General features: G+C 43.3%; 1 pseudogene across 1 annotated transcript in view; it reads right to left on the bottom strand.

The window, feature by feature from the left end:
• LOC311243779 (isocitrate dehydrogenase [NAD] subunit gamma, mitochondrial-like) overlaps positions 1–10,000 on the bottom strand; it is a 23,509-nt pseudogene that overhangs the window by 2,459 nt on the left and 11,050 nt on the right. Inside the window, exon 6 of the transcript in view lies at positions 8,948–9,094. The product of the transcript in view is annotated as an isocitrate dehydrogenase [NAD] subunit gamma, mitochondrial-like (transcript). The remainder of the gene's footprint in view (positions 1–8,947; positions 9,095–10,000) is intronic.

A 10,000-nucleotide genomic window follows, 5' to 3' on the forward strand; every position in this document is an offset into this window, starting at 1 on the left:
GGAGAGATACATGTAGCGTGAGCGTCCATGTGCGTTACGCTCTCCCAGTGAAACTGTCAGCTGTCATGTGATAGTCTACACCCTCCCCACAGAGGAGACATGTGGTAGTCTACACCCTCCCCACAGAGGAGACATGTGGTAGTCTACACCCTCCCCACAGAGGAGACATGTGGTAGTCTACACCCTCCCCACAGAGGAGACATGTGGTAGTCTACACCCTCCCCACAGAGGAGACATGTGGTAGTCTACACCCTCCCCACAGAGGAGACATGTGGTAGTCTACACCCTCCCCACAGCGACAGAGGAGACATGTGGTAGTCTACACCCTCCCCAGACCGACAGAGGAGACATGTGGTAGTCTACACCCTCCCCAGAACGACAGAGGAGGCATGAGGTAGTCTACACCCTCCCCAGACCGACAGAGGAGACATGTGGTAGTCTACACCCTCCCCAGACCGACAGAGGAGACATGAGGTAGTCTACACCCTCCCCAGACCGACAGAGGAGACATGTGGTAGTCTACACCATCCCTAGACCGACAGAGGAGGCATGTGGTAGTCTACACCCTCCCCACAGAGGAGACATGTGGTAGTCTACACCCTCCCCACAGAGGAGACATGTGGTAGTCTACACCCTCCCCACAAAGGAGACATGTGGTAGTCTACACCCTCCCCACAGAGGAGACATGTGGTAGTCTACACCCTCCCCACCCACAGAGGAGACATGTGGTAGTCTACACCCTCCCCACAGAGGAGACATGTGGTAGTCTACACCCTCCCCACAGAGGAGACATGTGGTAGTCTACACCCTCCCCACAGAGGAGACATGTGGTAGTCTACACCCTCCCCACAGAGGAGGCATGAGGTAGTCTACACCCTCCCCACAGAGGAGACATGAGGTAGTCTACACCCTCCCCACAGAGGAGACATGAGGTAGTCTACACCCTCCCCAGACCAACAGAGGAGACATGTGGTAGTCTACACCCTCCCCAGACCAACAGAGGAGACATGTGGTAGTCTACACCCCCCCCCCCACAGAGGAGACATGTGGTAGTCTACACCCTCCCCACAGAGGAGACATGTGGTAGTCTACACCCTCCCCACAGAGGAGACATGTGGTAGTCTACACCCTCCCCACAGAGGAGACATGTGGTAGTCTACACCCTCCCCACAGCGACAGAAGGGCAGCACAGCCGACAGTGGCTCAGGAGGTAGAGTGGTCGTGGTCGTCTAGTAATCCGAAGGTTCCCGGTTCGAATCCCGCTCCTCCCAGGCAGCGTGTCGAAGTGTCCTTGAGCAAGACACTTAACCCCTAAAATGCTCCCGATGAGCAGGTCGGCACCTTGCATGGTCGCCTCCGCAGTCGGTGTGTGAATGTGTGAATGAATGGGTGAATGTGAGGAACAAAATGGGAAAGCGCTTTGGATAAAATCGCTATATAAATGCACCATTTACCATTGTTACCCTCCAACAACAACAACCAGGGGGCATAACGATTAACTTGGGGGGAAAAGGGCAAAAAATAAATGAATACATACGCAGAATATCCCATTTATTACCATGGAAACAGAGCTAACGCAAACTGCAACAATGGGATGAGGTGTATATTCAGGTTATTAATAGGTCACTGATGAGTCAGATAAGAGCTGTTCTAGAAACAGTGAAAAGAGAAGCATTGTTTTCATCATCCAGGTCACGGCCACCTAGAGAAACACAATGCGTGGGCGTCCTGAAGGATGATGTAACCCTAACCCTAACCCAACAACACAGTAAGGGTATGTTGTTAATGGGCAAGTAAATTAAGCCCAACCTCATTTATCAAGCAAAATACACTACAATATACATTACAATTAGGGATGTCCGATATTGGCATTAAAATGTGATATCGGAAAATATCGGTATCGTTTTTTTATTTTTACATTTCTATAACCTTTATTTACCCAGGCAAGCAAGTAAGAACAAATTCTGGTTTTATTTATTGTCAAAAGTATGCATAATGTTGTGTTAATTCCACAACAAGACATATGTAATGTTAATTACCTGAAATTATTAATTATATAAAGGGATATATGCAGGGGGGGGGGGGACCCTGCATATATCGGTATCGGTTGATATCGGTATCGGAAATTAAGAGTTGGACAATATCGGTATATCGGTATCGGTAAAAAAGCCAATATCGAGCATCCCTAATTACAATATACATTTACATTACAATATACATATACATTACAATATACATATACATTACAATATACATATACATTACAATATACATATAGATTAGGGTGGGAATCACCAAAGGCCCCACCATACTTAAGTCACGGTACCACCGTATTGAGATATATTGCAATTTCATCAATTTCATCAATTTCTCATACCCCCCCCGACACTCAACTAACCGCCGCGGACAGTCCTTCATACCAGCGGCCATCAGGCTCCACAACAGTTGGGCAGGGACCGCTGCCTGACACCCAACTACTAGGAACTTCCATCACTGAGCGTGTCTGACTCCCACCTAAATGGACAATGTATAACGTATGAAGTATGTCACGGCTACATACCGTATGCATATTGCACCTTATGTGTATGCTGTATACTTACTTCATCAGAGCATACATTTAGCATTTTATTTAGCATTTTTAGTTTATATATATTATCAAAAAAGTTGGGAGGTGATGCAGATAGATAGAGGCCCCCCTGTTGTCCTGGGCTGTTGACTATCTGACAGGAAGACCACAGTATGTGCGCCTAAAAGGATGTGTGTTAGACAGACAGCAACACCGGGTCTACACACCAATAACTTCCACTATCGGTCAGAGTCCTGCCACCTTCAAAAGTTTTCTGATGACTCGATGCGATAGTGGGATGTATAAAGGATGGTGATAAGGAGGAATACCGGGAACTGGTGGCGGACTTCGTCACATGGTGCGATAAGAACCACCTCCAGCTAAATGTGACGAAGACCAGGGAACTGGCTGTGGAGGAGGAGGAGTACACCTGTGACCCCCGTTTCCATCAGGGGGGTCGATGTGGACATGGTTGAGGACTACAAATACCTCGGTGTGCACATCGACAACAAACTGAATGGGTAAAAACACGCAGAGGCACTGTACAAGAAGGGCCAGAGCCGACTCTACTTCCTCAGAAGGCTGAGATCCTTCAACGTCTGTACAAGGATGTTGAGGATGTTCTACGAGTCGGTGGTGGCGGGCGCCTTCTTGTACGCTGTGACCTGCTGGGGCAGCGGACTGAGAGTGGGGGACACAAACAGGCTGGATAAGCTGGTCAGGAAGGCCAGTAACGTGGTAGGGGTGGAGCTGGACTCTCTAGCGGTGGTGGCAGAGAGGAGGAGCCTTGCTAAGCTCCATGCCATCAGGGACAACCCCTCCCACCCACTATACATAGACTTGGCTGACAGGAGGAGCATGTTCAGTGCTAGACTAAGACTCCCGAGATATAGCACTGAACGGCACAGGAAGTCCTTCATTCCAACAGCCATCAGACTTTATAATGCATCACTGTGCCTCACTGCATCACTGAGCACAGGGTGACAGTACTATCTTCGTGGACTTTTACTTTTAGACCGACATAGTACAATTTTACACTCAGGGCGCGTTCACACCTACCCTGTTTGGTCCGTTTTAAGTGAACCATGGTTCCTTTAAAATCAATAGTCCGTTTCGTTTGGAGAGGTGTGAACACAAACCAAACTATTGTGAGGACCAAACAACCGAACCATGGTACTCTTGAAAAGTTGGGACTCTGTCCTTTTCAAAGTGGAGCACGGTGCGTTTTGCTGTTGGTGTGAACGCAATCGAACGATAGTACCTAATCTAGGAAGCAAAGTAGCCTACAGTCCATTGCAGTGTGCGCTCCGTAGTCAGACTCGCGCTGCGCGTGTAATGACAGTATCTCTCTCTCTCTCCCTCTCTCTCTCCCTCTCGCTCTCTCGCTCTCAACTCCACTACAAATTAGGTTTGCTCAAAAAAGGGCAGTGTGAAATTACTCAATAATCAACTAGGCTGCAGTAAAAAAAACAGATTCTCAAACATAAATATAAAGACGGACAACACGCTCATCACAGACAAGCTGGATGTAGCCAATTACTTAAACATCTTCTTCACAAACATAGCCACAACACTGGTAAACAAACTACCCTCCCACTCAGGGCATTATGGGGTAGAACACATAGTAGCATACTACAAAAACCTAGGGGTCCACAAAGACGACTTCAAACTTGAAATGGTAACAACCGATGAGGTACTCAAAAAAATGAGCGCCCTCCAACCTAACAAGGCCACTGGCCATGACAACATCCCCTCCAAATTCCTCAGAGACGCAGCAGCCGCCATCACCCCAGTCATCACACACATAATAAACCTCTCTATAAAACAGGGGCACGTCCCCAAGGACTTCAAAATTGCGAGAGTGACCCCTCTACACAAAAAGGGCAGCAAATTAGACCCAGGCAACTACCGCCCTGTTTCTATTCTTACCTCCATCTCGAAAGTCATGGAGACAATAGTCTACGAACAGGTCGAAAAGTACCTGGCGGAAAAAAATCGAATCTACGAATTCCAATCTGGCTTCAGAACGTCCCACTCCACTGACACATGCCTCCTCTATTTGAACGACCACATCAAACAAGAGGTGGACGCGGGCAAATACTGCGGCATGGTCATGCTGGACCTACAAAAGGCCTTCGACACTGTCAATCACTCCATTCTAATGGACAAGCTAAAAGCAATTGGTTTTGATAGCTTATCAGTGAGCTGGATGCAATCCTACCTGGAGGGGAGAGAACAGATGGTAGAGGTAAACGGTACTCTATCCCCCCCCCATCACAGTGAGCTGTGGTATTCCACAAGGAAGCATACTAGGACCGCTACTCTTCCTAATTTATGCAAATGACATGTCGTCAGCCTGTGACTGCAACTTGTTCCTGTTTGCGGACGACTCAGCCCTGCTGGTCTCTGACAAGAACAAATTGCAGGTTGAAAAAACCCTCAGCACGGAACTAGGCAAAATCTGCATATGGCTCGCTGATAACAAACTATCATTACACATGGGCAAAACAGAGTCCATTCTCTTCGGTTCAAATAACAAACTCAGCAAGACCGACGGATTCTCAGTTACAGTGGGTGACAATATTGTCACAAGGAAAGACGAAATTACCTACCTGGGTTCCATCCTAGAGGCAAATCTTTCCTGTGACAAAATGGCATCCAATGTAATAAAAAAAGTCAACCAACGAACTAGATTCTTGTACCGGATCTCCTCTCTGGTAAACAAGAATACCCTGAAGACTCTGGCAGGAGCACTCATTCAAGGGTACTATGACTATGCGTGCACCTCATGGTACCAAAGCACCTCAAAGGCGCTTAAAACAAAATTACAAACATCACAAAACAAACTGGTCAGACTACTACTTGACCTGAACCCCAGAACCCACCTCACCCCTGCCCACTTTGCCAACCTAGGATGGCTTAGAGTAGACGACAGAGTACAGCAACTGGCAATGGGCCTGGTCTACAAGATACACTATACGACCGGGGTGCCCATGTACATGTCAAAATACTTCCCAAAGGCCAGTGAATACCACAACCACTACACCAGAGGAAGCTCAACAAATCATGTTAAACCCAGATTCGGCTCAAACAAGGGACTAAACACGTTTCGCAATTATGCCACAACAATGTGGAACGCCCTACCCAAAGCTGTAAAGGAATGTGAATCCCTGCCCACATTCAAAACCGCTCTTAAAGAGCACCTACGGGAGGCTGCAATTCGAAACTGGCCACCGTAAATGCCCAAAACCCCCACCACCTCCTAATAGACAGTCTCCTCCCCACCGCATGTATATATTCCCTCCCCGCCGTATGTATATTTCCCTCCCACCCACCCACCCCCTCTTAATGTACAGTCCCCTCCCCATCATATGTATATACTCTGTCAGGATCTAGGGGTAACAGTACTGTATATTTGAATACCGCTTATGTCACAAATGTATCAGTACTAAATACCTATAATGTCCCTATGCCATAAATGTCATGTATGTTGTGTATGTCATAAATGTCTATATGAATTGAAAATGGGGGACCCTGATGGAAACAAGACAAACGTCTTTCTCAGGTCTGCATCCCCTTAACAATTGTATGTATTGAGCCGTACTGTATTGTACCCATTCTGCAATCTGTTAAATAAAGTTTTCATTCATTCATTCATGAACGCAAACCAAAATCAAACAATGTATCATTCTCACATTTGGTCCACCAGAAAGTCCGGACTATCCGTGGACTTTCAGATGTGAACATGGCCTTACTGTATATTCTGGATATTTTTACTGGATATTTTATATTAGAATGTAACATAGGACATTTTATATTAGTATATTTTATATTAGAATGTAACATAGGAAATGTATATCCCGGACCATATTTTATTCTTAGGCTTATTTTTATTCTTATTCGTGACTTTTAGTTTTTGTCTACCTAAATGTTTACTGTTTACTGTGAGCGATGTGTAGTGCCAAATGTTCCTCTGGATGAATAAAGTATTTCTATTCTATTCTATTCTATTCGATTTTAGATTATATATATATATTGTAACTATATTTATTGTAGGGCAAATATAATTAGAGAGGGCATACATACCCTCATCTTGCACCTTGACCTTTTTACACTGCATACTTGCCCTTATGCGCATAGCCCAGAGTTAATTATATTGTTATATTGTTTACACTGCCTATTTCTTATTACATTTTTATTTTTACTTCTCCACTGTACTATAATTCTATGACCTGTACCATGTATTCTACTACCTGTACCTCCCCTCCCCCCCATCCCCCATGCTGCTATGATGCCTGAATTTCCCCAAGGGGATCAATAAAGGAATATCTTATCTTATCTTATTACCTTTTTTCAACTGCAAATCATGTCCCTAACGGAAAACATCTGCAATAGAATATATATATATATATATATATATACAATATCTGTTGTATTGAATAAGATAACATTTACAGTCTGTTCATCTCATTTCAATAATTTTTATTGTAGCAAAATAAAATGATCGACATCATGTCCGTCACGGTAAGATACATTGCCATGGTAAGATATGTTGCCACAATAAGATATATTGCCACGGTAAGATATATTGCCACAATAACATATGTTGCCACGGTAAGATATATTTGCCACAATAAGATATATTGCCACAGTAAGATATATTGCCACAATAAGATATATTGCCACAATAAGATATATTGCCACAATAGGATATATTGCCACGGTAAGATATATTGCCACAATAGGATATATTGCCACGGTAAGATATATTGCCACAATAAGATATATTGCCACAATAAGATATATTGCCACCATAAGATATATTGCCACAATAAGATATATTGCCACAATAAGATATATTGCCACAATAGGATATATTGCCACGGTAAGATATATTGCCACAATAAGATATATTGCCACGGTAAGATATATTGCCACAATAAGATATATTGCCACAATAAGATATATTGCCACAATAAGATATATTGCCACAATAAGATATATTGCCACGGTAATATATATTGCCACAATAAGATATATTGCCACAGTAAGATATATTGCCACAATAAGATATATTGCCAAGGTAAGATATGTTGCCACAATAAGATATGTTGCCACAATAAGATATATTGCCACGGTAAGATATATTGCCACGGTAAGATATATTGCCACAATAAGATATATTGCCACAATAAGATATATTGCCACAGTAAGATATATTGCCACAATAAGATATATTGCCACAATAAGATATATTGCCACGGTAAGATATATTGCCACAATAAGATATATTGCCACAGTAAGATATATTGCCACAATAAGATATATTGCCAAGGTAATATATGTTGCCACAATAAGATATATTGCCACAATAAGATATATTGCCACGGTAAGATATATTGCCACAATAAGATATGTTGCCACAATAAGATATATTGCCACAATAAGATATATTGCCAAGGTAAGATATGTTGCCACAATAAGATATATTGCCAGTGCCACAATAAGATATATTTGCCATGGTAAGATATATTGCCACGGTAAGATATATTGCCACGGTAAGATATATTGCCACAACAAGACATATTGCCACGGTAAGATATATGGTCACGCTAAATATCGTGATACTATGCTGTATCGACCCCCCCCCCCTATTATACATGATCAAACTAATTTCCAGTTAAAATTTGATTGTAATGATTCCTTGGAAACAGTATTTTGTGTTTTTTACGTAAATATTGATTACGTAATATTGATAAAATGCCCATGGTTTGTGTTCTAGCTCCCTAGCCTGGAGACAGCCTCCTGAATCACACACACTATACTGCCCTTTAACAAAACTCACATCACACACTACTGCCCTTTAACAAAACTCACATCACACACTACTGCCCTTTAACAAAACTCACATCACACACTACTGCCCTTTAACAAAACTCACATCACACACTATACTGCCCTTTAACAAAACTCACATCACACACTACTGCCCTTTAGCAAAACTCACATCACACACTACTGCCCTTTAACAAAACTCACATCACACACTACTGCCCTTTAACAAAACTCACATCACACACTACTGCCCTTTAACAAAACTCACATCACACACTACTGCCCTTTAACAAAACTCACATCACACACTACTGCCCTTTAACAAAACTCACATCACACACTACTGCCCTTTAACAAAACTCACATCACACACTACTGCCCTTTAACAAAACTCACATCACACACTACTGCCCTTTAACAAAACTCACATCACACACTATGATTCAATTGAGGTAAATTCAGGAATGATCTGAATTGAATTATAGAATGTATGATCATTTTGATGAAGGGCAGAAGAGGGGGGGGTGGGGGGGTGGGTTCTCTCACCGTCTCAAACACAGCGTAATCCTCTCCGTAGTTGGCTCCCGGTACCAGGCCCGGCCCGCCCACTAGACCGGCACACACGTTGCTCACCACGTTCCCGTAGAGGTTGGGCATCACCATCACATCAAACTGCTGGGGTCTGGACACCAGCTGATTACATTAGAGGAGATTAGGTTAGATTCAAATTCATTGTCATCATACAGTCATACAGCACAACAAGTACAGCACAACGAAAAGAAGTTTGGCATCCACGCCAGAGTGCACATGTAACAGTAAAGTGCAACAGTAATATACAATGTAACACGTGATTAAACTGGGTATACAAATAATATATAAATGAGTACTACTGAGTAGGGGTGTAACGGTACACAAAAAACCACGGTTCGGTACGTACCTCGGTTTTGGAAGTCACGGTTCGGTACGGGTTTCCGGTACAGTGGGGGGGGGAAAGTTTGGCTTTCCATGTTCCACTCAGGGGTGATGTAGTGTGCAGTAACTAATTGTACTTGTAGGGCTGTCAACGAATATTCTATATTGAAATTAATAATCGACTTGTAAACATTTAAAAAAAATTATAATTATTATTATATTAGATTGTGAAAAAAACAGCCCCCGGTGGGCGGTCGTTAGTGGTTGTATTCGTTCGGTACGGTACGGTACACACTGAAACGGTTCGGTTCGGTACAGATACGTGTACCTTTACACCCCTGCTACTGAGTAATAGTGCTAATCAGATGTATGTACAGAGTTGTAGTATTAATATGTACAGTAGTGATACAGGTATGATGAAGACAGTGCGTCATACTGGCCAGCAGTGTAACTAGTACGAGTAGGTAAGGGATGTACAGATATAGATATAGTATCTACAGATGTGTAAAAAGGATTATATGCAGGGTATGTACACAGACATATATGTACGGTATATACAGCATTATTGTACATGCTATCATGCAGAGTTATACAGTATGGGTTATATGCCGGTGTATACAGTAAGTAGGTATATAGAAGGATTATATGCAGGACGGACACCAGTCACCCAGCACACTGCCTCCCCTC

This window comes from Notolepis coatsorum (genome assembly GCF_963971535.1).
Source record: "Notolepis coatsorum genome assembly, chromosome: 17".
NCBI classification, from domain to species: Eukaryota; Metazoa; Chordata; class Actinopteri; order Aulopiformes; family Paralepididae; genus Notolepis; species Notolepis coatsorum.